General features: G+C 54.4%; 1 long non-coding RNA gene across 6 annotated transcripts in view; it reads left to right on the top strand.

Moving 5' to 3' along the window:
* The first annotated feature begins 2,330 nt into the window (after nucleotides 1-2,330).
* LOC119055457 (uncharacterized) overlaps nucleotides 2,331-16,313 on the top strand; it is a 35,845-nt gene continuing 21,862 nt past the window's right edge. Inside the window, exons 1-5 of one of the 6 annotated variants that reach the window (XR_008392120.1) lie at nucleotides 2,331-2,455; nucleotides 3,813-3,915; nucleotides 5,914-6,657; nucleotides 9,714-9,843; nucleotides 12,234-12,344. This is a non-coding gene — a long non-coding RNA (uncharacterized LOC119055457). Of the gene's footprint in view, nucleotides 2,456-3,812; nucleotides 3,916-5,913; nucleotides 6,680-6,845; nucleotides 6,974-8,858; nucleotides 9,014-9,580; nucleotides 9,632-9,713; nucleotides 9,844-12,233; nucleotides 12,345-16,313 lie in introns of those variants that run through there. The other 5 variants (XR_008392121.1, XR_008392122.1, XR_008392119.1 and 2 more) reach the window with 5 other exon arrangements.

Raw genomic sequence — 16,313 nt, 5'->3', positions numbered from 1 at the left:
TTTGAAAGGGAAGAGATTTCAGCACATTGCTGAGATTTAGGAAAATATGACAGGGCAGCTGATGGTGACTGGGAGAACTGTGTGAGGACACAGGTACCTATTTTGAAGGGGACTGAGGCATCATTGTCCTGTGTACAATGTGTCTTGTATCTTGTATCCTGTTCAGTAAATGTCTCTGTCATAGCACATGGCTGGATACCTTCTGGACAAAGCTCGTCATGCATCATCACAGCCATTGTGCTGCTCCTCACCTTGAGATCAGCTGGGTTCACTTATGCACATTCACAGCCTGGTCCTGGGGCTCATAACTTTGAGAACCCTGTTCCTGGACACCCTGCAGATGCCCTTACACATATAAATGCTCTATGGCTCAGGTACATTTTTTTGTCACATGACTTTGCTTTCTAAAGAGTTACTCAAATGATTTGTGGATATGGGCTGGTGTCAAAGATTCCATCAGTACATCAGTACATACACTACACAGGTCATTCCCTTCCCCACATTCTCTCCCTCCTGGGCCTACCACTAGGGTGAGTTTGGGGGTGTTTCTTTATTTCTTTGAAAGATATTTCTGTGTTTAACCCAACAGACAGACACACATACACACCTGGTCCCACTATGAGCGTCTCCCATTTGCTTCCCATTCCCCCATGTTAACAACATGTTCTAAAGAAAACTCCTCTGATCAGTCCATACTCGTCCCCTTACTCTGTTCCATGGCCAGTAGGCACTCTGTGGTAGTACAGGAACCTCTCATTGTTCACTTACCACCCACCTGTTTGCTCCTACCTTCCTTATATAGAGAGCTCTGTGTGTGTGTGTGTGTGTGTGTGTGTGTGTGTGTGTGTGTGTGTTTATTATACAATCTTTAAGGTGGCATTGCTGGGTGAAATTTCAGTCAGTCACTAACCATTCAGTGAGTGCCTACTATGTACTGGGCACTGGGAGAATGAGGAAACTGGACCAACAAATGTGGCTGCCTTCTCAGACCCAGCATTGCAAAGATTTTTCACTTTGACAGATGGGGCCACCATGCTGTCCATCAGTGATGCAGGGGAAGACAAGCTTGTTGACTGGCATCCTCACACGATGCTGGGGGCAGGAGCTCTATGGTAGTGGACCGGATGCTTAAAGACTTTGCTCCCTTCCAGATCTTCAGGGTCTGGCGTAGGTATTGTCTATCTGGGCGTGCTGGGGAGTGAGGAGGGAAGGAGTGCCAGAGAAGGGCCAGTTCACTAGTACTGTGTCGGAGGGAGTTGGGAAGCAGTGCCCACTGAGTTGTGTGAGAGGGAGGCAGAGGCTGGTTAGAAATGCAAATTCCTGGGCCCCACCCGGGACCCACTGAATCAGAAACTCTGGGGTTGAGATTCAGCAATGCTGTTTTAACAAGCTCTCAGGTGATTCTGGGGCACGTTAAAGTTTTACTTTGGCATCAGAACCACCAGAATAACCCACAGGACAAAAGTGAGAGACAGTTCAATTCCCAGTCAGGGCACATGCCTGGGTTGCAGACCAGTTCCCTGCAGGCCAATTCCCAGCAGGGGACGCATGAAAGGCAACCATACATTGATGTTTCTCTCCCTCTCTCCTTCCCTTCCCCTCTAAAGATAAATAAATAAAATCTTTAAAAAAAAAAAGCGAGAGACAGCTGCCCCTGGTCTCTCCTCCTGGGCGTGTCCAGGGACGGGTTATGAGGCTGGAACTGGCCACCTCCTGAGAGTACAAGTGCGGATGCAGAGATGGAACCATCACTATGGGAGGTGCAGCCGGGGAGGGGGGGTCGGTTTAGTAACAATAAAAAGACTGTGTATGGAGGCCAGTAAAGTCCACCCCACCCCAGGGAGATCAGCTTGGGCCTTTGACAGAAGTGAGGATGACGCTATCCTGGTAACCCAGCCCCCACTTCCGGCCTCGGGAGACATCCTTTTTCCGGCTTCCCAGGAGGGCACTCCAATCCCACTTCGGCCACGCACATCTACTACAGATTTGAATAAAAGGGGAGCCCGCGGTGGGCCACTGGATTGGTTGTGGGATTGGTTGAGGAAGGTGAGGAATGCAGGCCTGCTCTGGGCCGTCCACCTACAGACCGCAACTGTGGCCATGGCAGGGGACTGGCCGAATCCCCAAATCCCAGTTCCTGCGCTTGCAGGGGAGGGTGCTGTGGTTGGTGTGGGGCCGGTCGTGAGCCCTGGGGGGCCAGTGACACCCAATCTCCTCACGTGGTCCGCTCTCCAGTCCCAGGGCCAGAGACACTTTCCCCAGGGGCAGGGCTTAGTGACATCACCATCTAGGAGTCAGCTGACTCTTGGTGGGCAGGGCTCTGGGTTTTAGGCAATCCTGCACCCGATTTGCAGAGTTCTAAGTACTCTTTAGGAGCTATCCCTCTTAATCGTCACCAGGCCTCTTGGAAGAAAACCCTGTCACTGATGAAGACATTCAGGCTGGGAGAAGGCAGGTAACTGGCTCAGGTAGTCCAGCAAGGGTGGGGCAGACCTCGGCCAGATATGACAGCTGGGACACTCCTCCTATTCATGCTCCCCTGTCCCTCCCGGGGGTCTCTTCCCTGTGCTCACAGACATAGCTCTACACTGTGTCACCCCCGCTCTTGAGTTCATCCTCTCAGAAATATTCCTCTTCCCTCCCAGCTCTGGGAGGAATTGCCCTAGACTCCCAGTCTGGGTCTGGAGTTTCACCGGGATCCCAGAGATTTTCAGTTCTGCCCTAATAGAGACTTTATGACAGATCCCTAGGTGGGGGAGGAGCGAGGCCTGTCCTGCATAATGCTCTATGCTTGCAGGGAGCAGGGAAGGTCCTGAGGGGTTCCCCTGAGGCCCAGCTTCGTACTGGGAGAGAGGATGGAAATGGAGATGAAAGGGTATAACAGGGGCTCTGTAAATAGAGCTGAAGGAAGGCACTTACAGGCCCCTGGGCTGGAAGGGCAGGCCTGGTCACTGGTGAAGGGACGGAGGAGATTTGGAGAGAGGGAATTGTGGCAACTGCCACCAGGAGAAGGAGTTTGGGGAAAGCACAGGGATGTTCAGAGGGATTTAACGGGGGTTGCATTGGGCAGTGCAAAGGGAGAGCTCTCATCACTCCAGGATCCAGGACCCCACAGTGTGTGCTGAGAGATGGCAGAGACTACAGGGCGTGGGTCAACTCCTGTGGACCTGAGGTTCACCCCTCCCTTCCATGGGGCAGGATGCAAAACTGGCTGTGACCAGAGGTGAACAGGGTTGATCAGAGCACGGCCATTCCCAGGAATCAGACATGAGAGGTCACTCTCACAACCCTTCAACCCCAGAGGTCCTCCCCATCCCTTCATTGAACCTGCCCTCCTTACAATGATGTGGTGGCGGCTGCAGACAGTGGGGACTGCAATACTCCAGGGCCCTCACCCACAGGGTGGATGGAACAAAGACTCGCCGTCACTGCCTATACTGCAGCTCCCAGCTGAGGATTTGTCGTCCTGTGTCCCTGGGTGCAGTCAGTAGACCCTGTGAGGAGTCACGTGACATTTGTGAGTGAAAGCAAGCTGTGACCTCTAGTAATTCTCTGAGCTGGTTGGGGTCTATGTCATCAGGTGTGACATCTTTGAACTGTTTGTGGGTTGTGTCTAGTGTGAAGGTCTCTGAACTGTTTGGGGGGATCTCCGTCCTAGGCTGTGAGATGTCTCAACTATATGAGCCTTTCTTTGTCCAGAGGGTTGGGTCTCTGAGCTGTTCATATACCTGCACCGCAGGATGGTTCTGGCAGGAAGACAGCATGGAGCACACTCAGTGCTCTCACTAGCTTTGTGATTTCACCCTTGCTAGGATTTTTCTCATCCCTGCTCTGGTACCACAAAGATGAAAACGTAGGATCCTCGTCCTCAGGGACCGCAAGTTCTCGGTCATGTGCTGCTGGAAGGAGCCCCCGGTAAGAACACTGATAAGAGTAGCTGCTGACATCACCCCCATCCTTGTTCAGGGCCCTGTGACAAACTTATGTTCACATATTCACTCAGGAAATCTGCCCTGAATCCCTAAGGAGGTGGTCACTGTTTGCAGATGAAGTGTCTGGGGACCAGTGAAGATGGGAGATAGCTCATGAGATGGAAGAAACTGGATGTAACCTGGGCTCTTTGGAGGAGGGAGGGGAAAGCTCAGAACAGCTGAAGCCAGTCCGGGGAAATGACAAGGAAGGGGAAAGGGCGAGGTGTGTTCAACACTGCAAGGACCCTGTAACTGACACACTCAGGAGGTCTGTCCTTCCATCTCTCACTCACACACCTGCCTGGTACTCGATGTACAGAATGTGATCTTCACGAAAACTGTGGAGGCGCTGGTAGAAGGTACAGAGATGAGTCTCCATGCAGGTGGGAAAATACCTCAGACTTACGAATTTATACAAGGTGCCACTGCAAATGTAGAGACCCCTGCCTCCAGTCTCTCCCTTTAAAGCATAGTTTTGGCACTAAGATGAACAAAAGGACAGTGAAAGTTTTGAGGAGGGGTGGGGGACCCTGTATACAGCATGAGCCTCCTTGTAAGTGGAACATGTCCTTGCCGTGATGGGCAGACAGTCCTGATGTGTCTTGAGACAGTGTGACTGAGGCCCAGGCCCTGGACAGCTGAGTTGTTCAGTAGAAGCAGTCCCTGGGGAGGGGCACCCTTTCCCTTGAAGGGACTGACACAACATCTAGTAGCAAGGCTGGGGACCCACAGGTATGTGCTACTTCAGTAGCAACACTGTCCTGCCAGAAATAGTCTCTGTCCCTGTCTGTAATACTCTCGCCTACTCTCTGTCATCTCTGTGCCTGTTACTTTCCCTCTCACACACCAGCCTGAGTGTGACCTCACACGTGACTGGAGGGCCCTTGCTCCTTCTCTTCTGAGGGTGTCATCCTTTTCTGTGTATCTTTCTGGGGAGGACAAAGGATCCTGAGTGCACAGGATACTCCAGGCTTCCCCTGAAGAGGGGCTGGGGTGGAGTTCTTCCTTGGGGCAAACCTGGAGCTCCTCTGCATACACTGGGTAACCTGAGCCTCTGGCCTCTAAAAGAGGCATGGCTCTTCTGGCTTAAAAACCCTCCCATAAATCACTTACCAAAGTCTTCACCATGCACCAGAAGGCCCTGCACGTTCTGATCCCCATTAGCTTTCTGACCTCACCTTCTCCCTCTCCCTCCATCACGCTGTGCCAGCCCCACAGGCCACTGCACTGTTGCTCACAGGCGAGCCGAGTTCCACTCCCGCGCTTCTCCACTAGCTCTTACCTCTGTCCGGGATGCTCTTCTCCCAGATATTGATCTCCTCTAGGTTTTAGCTCAGATGTCACGATCTTGGAGACACTTTCCTTGACCTCTCTTTCTAGAAATGCTCCCCTCAGACTGAATTGCAAAGGCAGCAGTTAAGAACACCTGACAAATTGCTTCCATATCCTTATGTGTGTGACACACAATTCCAATAGAATATACAGCTGCATGAGGGCAAGGTTTCTGTACCTTTCCACACGGCTGGATTCCTAACTCCCATTACAGTGCCTGACATGATACGGAGAGAATGAATGAGAAGATGGGGAAAAAGTGACATGGAATAAGCATTGCTAAGAGAGTCACAATAAAATCCGAGGCTATTAGGGAAGCGGGGCCTGTGCATGTGCTGGGCCTCAGGTCAGAGCGGCTAGTAAGTTGCTAACCTTGTGCTAAACTCTGTTCTAAACTCTGCTCAAGGCTGAGCCATAGACATCCTGGAACAGGACCAGCCCCACTGACACACGTGGACTTTTCCTCCTTCTTGTAGTTTTTGCTTTCCTCATTTGCATATCGGAGTGAACCAATCCCTGCTAACTTCGCCAGCTACGGTTCATTTCCACTCAAGAATTACACTTTGTGGGTTTTGCCTTTACAAACCCTGGCTTTCTTTGTCCTTTGCAGAGCGCAGTTTGGGTCGCTACCTGGCCCTGCATCTCCTGGGTGGCAAATCTTTTTGCTCCAATAAGCGCCTTTTGTTCTTTATCAAGCCTGAACCTCTTCTTGGATTGAGAGAAGGACTCTCGAACGCAAAGTTGGGGCAAGAGGCACAGCCAGACAAGCCAAGGATTCTGCTCATGAACGTGATCAGGGGTGACAAGATCGTGAAAAAGCCTGTGGTCCTTACGTCATGGACTCAGGGTCCTTGGGGCCCCTGGGAGACGGCCCCTTCCCTAACAAGCCCAAAGACCCTGCTTTCCTCTCACCTATGACGGACAGTTAAGGACTGAGGCCTGCTCCACACAGGCCTTCTGACCACATTCGGGAGCTCTTGCCCTCCTGTCCCTTGGGGAACTTTGACTGCGTCCCGCCCTCCCCCCACCCCAGACCTGTTCTGCATTAAGCAGGGAGGCACAAGCCAGCACACTGCCCGGCACACAGGAAACGCTTGTAATGCACTTGGTTATTATATTGGCCACTGCAGGGAGGTCAATTTCGGCTTAGGAAGACTCTTCCAAGACTCGAAGCCTACAGCGAACTGTGTGGTTTTCGTCCTGCCTTTGCCACCCCCCCACCACCACCCTTTGCGGACCAGCCTAGAATGGTCCATAAGCTCCTGCGTCCACGAGCTGTTCCAGGTTCCCACCACCAGGGGGCGCGCGAGAGGGAACAGTTGCTCCCTGGGAGCTACCACTGAGAGGCTCAGAGGTAGGACGGTCCGCTCCGGGAGGTAAGGGGTCTGAGGCTGCGCGTGTTCACTTCTCTGGCTCCACCCGTCCATTTCTGCGTGGTCACATCCAGCTGGGCGGGGCGCGGGATGGGAGATGGGTTTCCAGGTGTGGGGGCGGGGTCAGGGACCCTGCTGGGCGGTGATTGGCCAGGGCGGGATTCCCGGGCTAAGCCCTTCCTGGGCGCCCAACGGTTCCAGTGGGACCCCTAACCGGGGCCTCTTCCTTCGCCTGCGCGGTTCCCCACTGGCCGTTCTGCCTGGGGTGACACGTTGGTCGCAGGGCTGGCCCTGAGGGTGAGGCGTGTGCTGGTGCGTGTGTGTGCGCGTGCGCGTGATGCGGCTTTTCAGAGTGTAGCATTTTTGTCCGAGTTGGGGCTACTCACCCACCGACTGTCCGCACAGGCCGACCAAGACGCCCGGTCGGTGGCGAGGCTCAGCGCAACGCAGGCTTGCAGCCGGAGTCCCACCCCGGATGCGCGGGTGACAGTGCTGTGTCCACGGGAGCTCCTTCCGTGTGCTTTCGCCTTAACGCTGTCACCAGCAGCCTGGCCAGGCGCGTTTGGCACCGCACCGTCAGTCCTACAGATGCTTGCGGTGAAGGTCCAGGGAGAGGGCTCTGAGCGGTTTGGTGTCTCTGCCTGGGACGCCAAGTGTGTCCCGCCGTTTGGCGACGTGCCATGTGGACGGGCGTGACATCCCAGGTGCTGTTTGAGTACCTGCGATCTCTCTGAGCCTTTTGGGGGACAGTGAGTGAACCGGAGCTTGTATCAGGCGATTTTGTGCACCGTGGCCTAAGCATCTCTGTGGCTTCACCTGCGTGTGCATTTCCCGAGCTTTTGAGCATCTGTACCCCTGGGTGTGGTCTCTCTGTGGGTGTCCACACCCCAGGGTATGAGGACTCTGAGCAGTTGGTGTTTCTGGGTCCCAAGTTGTTATGCGTCTGAAGTGCTTGGGGTGCGGGAGGTTTTATCTCAAGGTGTACTCGTACCTGAGCTGTTTGGGCGGTGTGTGTCCAGGGTGTAGGTTCTCTGATTTGCCTGGGGACTTTATCTTAAGGGTGTGCGGTGTCCCCGAGTTATCTGAAGTTCTGTCTTTCTGTTTGTGCGGTCTTTGTACTGAGTTGGGAGGTGTCCGCCTGCTTTGGGAGTCTGTCTCTGTGGTGTGGTGAGGCAGGGGCAGTTGTGTTTCGGGGGACAAGGACTTTGGTCGGTTGCGGAGGGGCTGTGTCAATGGGTACAGTCTCTGCTCTGTTTGGGAGTCTGTGACTCAAGTTGCGAGCTCTCTGCACAGAGAATCTGTTCCAGGTTGTGTTCGGGTTGGGGGGGGGCTGTTTCTGGAGTAAGGAGGTACGTGAGTCTCTGTCTCAGGTGGAAGCTTTTATCTTTTTAGGTGTAAGGTCTCTGTACAGGAACCGAGGGTTTTGGAACCTGGAGCCCCAAGTCCTGGCTGTGTGTCCTTGGGCAAGTCACTTGTCTCCTGGAGCCTCAGTATGTGTCATAATCAATAAAACGAAGCCGATACCCATGTTGGAGAGCGCTGTGCATCTCACCAATGGGTGGAAAGGGCTGGGCTCCCAGTCAGTCTCCCCCAAGAACATTCTGAACACCTGCTCTGTGCCCAAGCACCGCTGTAGGACTTTGGGGGCACAGCGGAGGAAAAGTAACAGACAAAGTCTCTGATTTCATGGAGTTGGTCAGTAAATCCATAACATAGCTGAGAGTGGCAAGTGCTGTGGAAACAAATAGGCCCGCTCGGGGGAAAGAGTGTTTTACTCACTGTGATCGGGGAAGGTGTCCCTGAAAAGGCGATGGCTGAGCAGAGAGCTGGAGGCAGAGAGGGAGCAGGCCTTGGGTGCCCTGGGGGGAAGGGCTGGTTGGGCAGAAGGAACAGCAAGTGCAACGATGCTGATGGGAAATCCGCTTGGTGGGTTCCCGGGCAGCGGGGAGCCCTGTGATGCAGGTAAAGCCCTCTTCACTCGGTGCGGCAAGTAGCGCTCAGGGGAGGTGTCTGGCGTTGCCATCTCTCTTTCTCTTCCAACCTGTGAGGGAGTTGGGTCACGCTCCTGTTCCAGACCAAGGACCCGAAGCTCCCAGAAGTGGCCCGACCTTGCTCTCCCGCTCACACCCGAAATTGCTGAAAGAAGGGTGTCACACCCGAAATTGCTAAAACAGGGGTGAATCGTTCGACTCCTTCAGGAGAGGCAGAGGGTTGAGGGTCAGAGCTTCGGGGAGGACACGATCCACACTGCGTGTCAGCCACCCTGCCGATATAGTTTAGGACAGCCCAGGAATCAGGCCCGTGCTGACAGTTCTCCTCCTGAAGGAAGGAAGCACGGTCTGGATGAGAGAGGACCCCGGGGCAGAGGGGAGGGGCGGGAGGGGAAGCTGGAGAACAGTGAGGAAGGCAGCTTGGGCGTCATAGCACTGCTGCGATTCGGCCCGACTGGCCTTCCCTGACTGACTGTATCAGATGTGCTCCCCTTTCCCCTCCCCTGCCCTTCATTTCCCTTCCCTTCTTTTTTCTGCCAGACCAGTTCTGTCCCAAAGCTGTCCTACCCGGTGCAGCAGAGCAAGGAATGCAACTCCGAGGGTCAGAGCCCAGCCCAGTGGACAGAGGCACTGGCTGCGGTGGGGGACAGAGCAGGATGTGCCTGGGGTTGGGTGGGGAAGGCCAGCTGGCGGAGGGATGCGATGCTGAGTGGGTTGTGGAGGTCAAGGGCAGGGCATCCTTCAGCACAGCATGTGAGGACGGCCTCTGAGTAGGGAAGGGATGGAATATATGCACTGGGATTCGTGGGCTCAGTAAAGGGATAAGGATTGCAGAGCCCTGAGTTCCGGGCAGCGCCAAGTGTGGGAAAGAAGAAAACGAGAAGAAACCTTGAGGAGTTAGACTGGCCTTGGAGGCCTCCATGTGAACGTGTGGCTTTCAGTATGTGTACATGCGTACCCACGGGTAGGTTGATGGATGTAGGTGTATATATTTCTGTGGGTGATTGGGTACAGGCATCTGATCCGGTGTGTGATTTCGGTTACAGCAGCGATAGCAGTAGCACAACCAGCCCCCGGGTCCCGGCTTCTCCACGTGATCCTCCGAGACACGCTGGCTGCAGCGCTGCACGAGGGAAAGGTTCACTGAATCCGGCTCAGTGTCTGCTGCCAAAAAGGGTAAGTTCGAGGAATACTGGGGCCGTGTAGGGGGCACCCTCGACAGAGTGAGGACAAGTTTGTATTTTGAGCTTTGAGAGATCACTGACAGGTAACCTATGTGAGTTGAAGGCGTACAGCGGGATGATTTCATAGACACACACACATGCATTGAAAGGAGGACGCAGTAAGGTTGGTTAGCGCCTGCATCCCCTCACATAATGACCATTTGTGTGAGCGGTGATAAGATTTTGCCCATTCTCTGAGCAAGGTTCACTACACATTAGAGTGTTGCTGAATGAGGTGACCATGTGGTACCTCGCATCCCCATGGCTTACTCCTCTGGTAGCTGCTTGTTTGTGCACGTAGCCCGGCATTTCCCGCGAGCCCTGGACCCACCATTCTCATCTCTGTTTCTGTGAGTTTGGATGTTTTGGCTTCCACATGTGGAAGAGAGAGAACCTACAGTATTTGTCTTTCTCCATCGGACTCAGCACAGATCCTTCAAAGTCCGTCCATAGTTGCAGAAAGCAAAAAGCAGGGTTATCATCTTTCTCATGGTTGGCCAGTACCGTGTGTGTGAGTGTGTGTGAGTGTGTGTGTGTGTGTGTGTGCACCCCTGCCAGGGGACATCAATGCCCCGATGGTTCTGTATGGGTCGTGGGACTGGGGTCCTTGTCTGTGGGAGCAAGCCTTCCCTGGGCAAGGGCACCAGAGTGAAGGGGCAGGCTAGGTCTCTAAGCCGGTGGAGAAAGCTGTGTGACTTGGGACAGCAGGTGAGATCGGGTGAAGGACAGCTGAGAGGGGGAGAGAAGACCTCCTCGGGCCCGGGGCAGGTGTCTGATAGGGGAAGGCATTGGCCCTAAGTTCTGGTCACTCTGGGCTTGCATGCAGTGGAGTTGGGTGCAGGACAGGACCGAAGGCTGAGAGGAAGTGGCCATCGTAGGATGCATAACCTCCCTCCTGTGCCTCACACGGTCCCTGAGAAGAGCCTGTGGCATCCTGGGGTCCAAAACACCAGCTCCTGTCCCTACCTTCATCCACGGGTCATGCAGACGATGCACGCGAGAGAATCTGAAGCCTTCAGGGAAAAACACCCGTGGGGCCGGGATGTCTCTGCAAAGACCCGCCGCCCTGCCCTCTGTTGGACTCTCGCGCTGGGTTCATCACGTCGTGTTCTTGCGCTTGCAGGTTGCTCCTCTCCACGGTGTGTCCCTCCCAGACAGGCAGGACATCAGAGGCAGGCTGGCCACCACAGGAGTTTACTAACGTTCCTGAGAGTTCCTAGCAGAGTGAAAATACAGTTCATAGGGCACTGTTGTGGCCACGCCGAGACTCCCAGGTGTGGATCACACAGTGCGCACTCGTAAAAGATCGAGGGATCCGAGGTGATGTGCACACGGTGTCTGGGATCCCCCGGAACAGGGCATTGGCCTTGTCTCCCCGGCTCCCGGGCCCCTCTCTCCAGTGTGAGGGTGTAGAAGGGACGGAGCTTTGGTGCCATCTCTGTGCACGGACCCCAGGCCGGACTTTCTGGCCGGGGACCCTGCCGTGCTGTCTGGGAGGGGGCTCCCAGAGCGTCCTTTCCACAAAGAACCCGGATCCCAGTCTTGTCAAGCTTCCATCTGAAACACCCCTGTTGAAATCAGATTTCTGCTTCCCGAGCCGTCCCAGGCGGTAGAACCCATGTGTGGTACGTGTTCGCCGTCCATCGAAACCTTATGTGGTGGCTACTGGATCTTACCTTGGGCTGAACCAACACAGGTCACAGTGAGTTTTCCACAATGGCTCCCGACCGGCGGCTCCAGCACTTACTGCTGGGCAACACCGAGCAAGTTACTTAGCATCTCTGTGCCCGATGTCTCCATTATTGAAAGGGAGGCGCTGTTTAGAAGTCCATCTAGCTACTTCAGGCGAGCCCTGACTGTGAGAAGACACAGGGAAAGATGTCCGGATGGTGCCTGGCGCATGGGCAGGTCCCAACCCGTTCCAGCTGCTATCGTTACTGTTAATATTGTGGCCGTTGCCACATGTCCCTGGAGCGTGGTCCCTAGGGACAGAGTCGGGAGGACCTTGGACTAGGTGGACGGAGTTTGCACCATCGCTCTGGCTCCTCAAAGATTCAAGACCCGAGTGTCGGGGGCGTGGGCCAGGGCACGTGTCATTGTCATAGGAGTGTGCAGCCCCCCCTGGAGCGCTGGTGTGAGGCCTCCTGCAGTGCCTGGGCTGCACCATCACGGGCTCCAAGGGAAAACGTCTGGGGAACGAGAACCCTAACGGCCTGTTTGTGGGGTTTGTGTGATGCTTGGAAGAGTGAGGGGCCGCAGGATAATGCTGCATCATGAGTATGTACATCGTTTTAAATGCTTTTCCCATTCTCACGGAATTTATTGGGGTGCGGTATTTTGTAGGTTCAAGACTGAAATGGCAAGGCCAGGGGACCTCATCACGCGGCTTCTTTTACTGCTGGTGCTTCCATCAAGTCCAGTCCTCCCAGGTCAGATGGTGAAGATGTGAATCAGGTAAAGGCATCAAACTGTTGACAGTCGGACTTTGACCAGTCTCACCTCATTTCTTGTGTGGTTTTCCAAGCGCGCTCTGTTGTGTTTATTTTGCCTACCTTTTGCGTTCGTGATTTCTCCAACAAGAGACCGATGTATTACCATTACCTGGACTGAGTTGTGGGGCGTGGGAAACAGTGCAGAGTCCGAGGACAGCGGCCTAGGGAAGAAAGGGTGGGGTGGAGACCCCGGAGGTGCAGGTAGGGGTGGGGCCTGGAGAGAGGAGTGAGGGGGGCACAGGGGAGGGAGAGATGCCGGGTGGGAGCGGAAAGCGGAAGTGAAGGGGCAAGAGAATGGAAGCTCGCAGGTGGGGGCTTGCCCACAGCCTGGCGTTGTTTTCGGTTCTCCCTCCACACACAGAATTTTAGAAGTCAGTGAGCGCTGACAGCGAGGTAAACCTCTTAATGTTAGCCCCTGTGACAGATGAGACAGAGGCGAACAGGTGCAGCATCGTGCCCAAAGTCACCGAGCCAGCAAGGGCAGAGTCGGATTTGTGCTGAGGCCAGACAGGACCCTAAAGAGACATGGCACCTGCCCCTGGACTCTGGAAGGCACCGGGTGCCAGGTGCTTCTGCATCGGCAGCCCGTGAGCCTGAGCAGCAGCACTCGCCGCATGACGTCGGGTGTGGGCGCAGACTGACCGCGATGTCTCCTGAGTGCATGGCGCGCCCTGGGTGACGAGACACAGACCACGTCTCTGGTCCCTAGCAAGCCGTCTGCACCTATTTGCTGCTGTCGATGTCAGCACCAGCACTCTTGTCGTCGTCATCATCGTTACGGAGGGCAGCTTGCGGTTTTAATTAAGCAAACAGCGCAACCGGCAGGAGATTACACAGACATTACACGCCCCTCCCAACCTCACAGTTGTAACAATGCGTAGAAAATGGCCTGGGAGGGAATGACCATGTACTAAGTCGTCGATTCCAAGTGCGAAACTGCAGATAGTTTTCAAACAACATGACTTACTGTTTGGTTTGCTGGGTCATCCTTACTACATAGCCAGAGTTCCTATGACTACTTTTAAAAATGGTTTTTCTGAAGAGTCGTGGTCTTAGGCATCGCGATGCCTGAGGGTGAAACACTGTTTGCGGATGCTCAGCAGGTGGAACACCCGTCGGTGCCCTCAGAGCAGGAGGTGGAGCTGCAGTGCAGTGGAGAAGAGCTGGGGGGAAGCAGACAGGTCCAGGCGGCAGGTACCGAAGTCTGCGGGAGTGGAGACATTGCCCCGGACAGGACGGGCCCAAAGCAACCCGGACTCAACCCCCAGGTCCCTGGTAGAGACAGGACTCTCAGGCGGGGAGTGTGTGCATCGGGGCTTCTCAGACCTGCCCTCTGCTTGGGCTCGCGGGCTGCGTGCGGTGGGGCAGACTGTGGTTCCTGTGAGGCAGCAATGCTGTGAGCTCCACTGAGGGTGAGAGTCGCAGCTTCACCTGCAGCAGTGCTCCTCCTGTGGGTGTTCGGGAGCACGTCCGGAAGCCTGCAGCTTCAGAAGGGAAACAAGCGAGACAGCGCAGTCCTCAGAGCCACCCGCTTCCCCGCCTGGGAAATCCATGCCCAGAGAGCGAGATGCAGGTGCTGTGCTGGTCGGTTGGGAATTAGCAGAGTGGGCCTGGCTGACTCAGAGAAGAACGCTGGAAGTGAACGCCAAGGGGAGAAAACAGGTTTAAGAGGGAATAAACAGCGGGTCCGTTTTCTGGCCTTGCCTTTCTGGGAAGAGGAGAAAGTGGTCCGCCGTGGTGGTGACAGGGCGTCCGGGTCCGAGGTCTGGGAGGGCATCGGCGCACTTCGTGAGGAGCGTCCAGATCTCCGGCCGTCAGTATAGATGGCCCGTAGGCATACCTGGTCTCTGCTACTGGGGCACAGCCCTCCTATGCTCTTAGCCTACAGGGGACAGTGATTATTCCTCTGGAGTGGCCACGGACGGCCCGGGAACCAGATGCTCACGGCTCAGACCCACACTGGTCCCCTCGGGGAATCCCCAGGATAAAGCCGTGCCGGGGACTTCTGTTGTCCGTAGACTGTAATTTAGGGCCAAACACTAGGATTCCCGACGAATCCATCTGGAGTGCCGATCAGAAAGACTGCCAGGAAAGAGAAATCGGGCAACGTGGAGTGAGGGGCGGTTTCACCCACAAGGACCGGGTGGTCGTGTGACTTGAAGAGCATTGCCTACAATAGTTTATTTGCTCAGCTGTGAGCCTGCTCGAAATGCATTTTTCCTTTTTTTTTTTTTGAAGGGGCACTTTTTTACTTTTATTCTTCTAAAATTAAAAAAAAATTTTAAAGATTTTACATATTTATCTTTAGAAGGGAAGGGAAGGGAAGGAGAGAGGGAGAGAAATATCCATGTATGGTTGCCTCTCGTGCGTCCCCTGCTGGGAACTGGCCTGCAACCCAGGCATGTGCCCTGACTGGGAATTGAACCACGATCCTTTCTGGTTCCCAGGCTCGCACTCAATCCACTGAGCTACACCAGGCAGGGCTTATTCTTCTAAATTTTTTATTGTGACTTTTCTATGACCATCTATGCCCCTTGTGGAAAGCGGTCTTGGTCTAAAAAGTGATGGCAGCCCTGCGGCTGGGAGGGGGGAGGGGGGAGGGGGGTGGGAGGAAGACCGGCGCCCTGAGTAGATGAGAGGCACCAGTCAGAAAGTGGGTTTGACCATCGTCGAAGGGACAGAATCTCTCTGGACTAGGGCAGATGTGCTAGACATGGGGAAAAGTGTCAGCATGAGACAGACGTTGGGGAGGCAACATGGACAGGACTCAGCAAGCATTTGGAGTTCAGGCGAAGGAGGGGAAGGTGCACAGGGTCAAGACCGAGTTCCTGAGTTTGGTAATGAGCGCGGCAGTGCCACCCACTAACATGTGGAGTACGGCCGGGGGGGGGGGGCAGGTCTGTGGAGGACTCCAAAGTAGACTTTTCTGCTTACAAACTCGTGGTCAGAATGCAAGACAATAACCAGTGGTGAAGGACTTTCCTTAACAGTAGTTCTTCGCCTTTGAAGAGTCAGAGGTAGGGAGGTAATGTACCTTCAAAGTATACAGTTTGTAGAATGTGACAACGGTATACGATCCTACTAGCCGAGACAATAAAAGTACCGACAGCAGTTTGACACTGCTCCCTTGTGCCATTTCCCATCTGACCCCTGCTTCACTCCCACCCCCAGGCAACCACTGCCCAGGTGTGGGCCTGCGCTGTGCCGGCTGCAGACCGCCCCTGACCCTGACGGGAGCTCCCGTGCCCTGTGGCCTGTGTCCGCCTCCTTTACCTCAGCAAGCTCACGTGCACCCTTGCTGCCACAGGCATCGGCACTTCCTGTCGATGACCGAGCAGTAACCCCTTGTGCGGGTGTCTGCTTCTGTCAGCCGTGTACCGCTTGTTGAATATTTGGCTTGTTTCTAGGTTCGGCTACTCGAGGTAACAGTGCTGTGCACATCTGAGTGCAGGGTTTGTGAGGACATTTCGTTTCCGTTTTCTGTTGCAAGGAATTCTCTAGGACTAGAACTGTCGTGCTGTGGGTTGGATATTAAACCTAAGGGCAAACTCTCGGACATTGCTGGTAGAAGGGTTTTGATCAGATGTAAGTCCCCAGGCGAGGGAAACAAAAGGAAGAAATAAACAAGGGGGACCTCGTCAAACTAGAAAGGTTTTGCGCAGCCAAGGAAATCATCGGCAAAAAGGAAAGACAACCCACAGAATGGCAGGACACATGTGCCGACACATCCGATGAGGGGTTCATATCCAAAATGTATAAAGCGCTTCCAAAAACGCAACACCCGAAAAGCAAACAACCCAGTTAAAAAATGGGCAAAGGACCTGAATAGACACTTCTCCAGACAGGACCTACAGATGCCCGGTAGACCCATGGAAAGATGTGCAGCGTCACTAATCATCAGAGAGATGCAGATAAAAGCACCGTGAGATGC

This window comes from Artibeus jamaicensis, unplaced genomic scaffold (assembly GCF_021234435.1).
Source record: "Artibeus jamaicensis isolate MK-2021 breed Jamaican fruit bat unplaced genomic scaffold, CSHL_Jam_final contig_1410, whole genome shotgun sequence".
Taxonomy (NCBI): Eukaryota; Metazoa; Chordata; class Mammalia; order Chiroptera; family Phyllostomidae; genus Artibeus; species Artibeus jamaicensis.
This window is presented reverse-complemented; position numbering and strand designations above follow the sequence as displayed.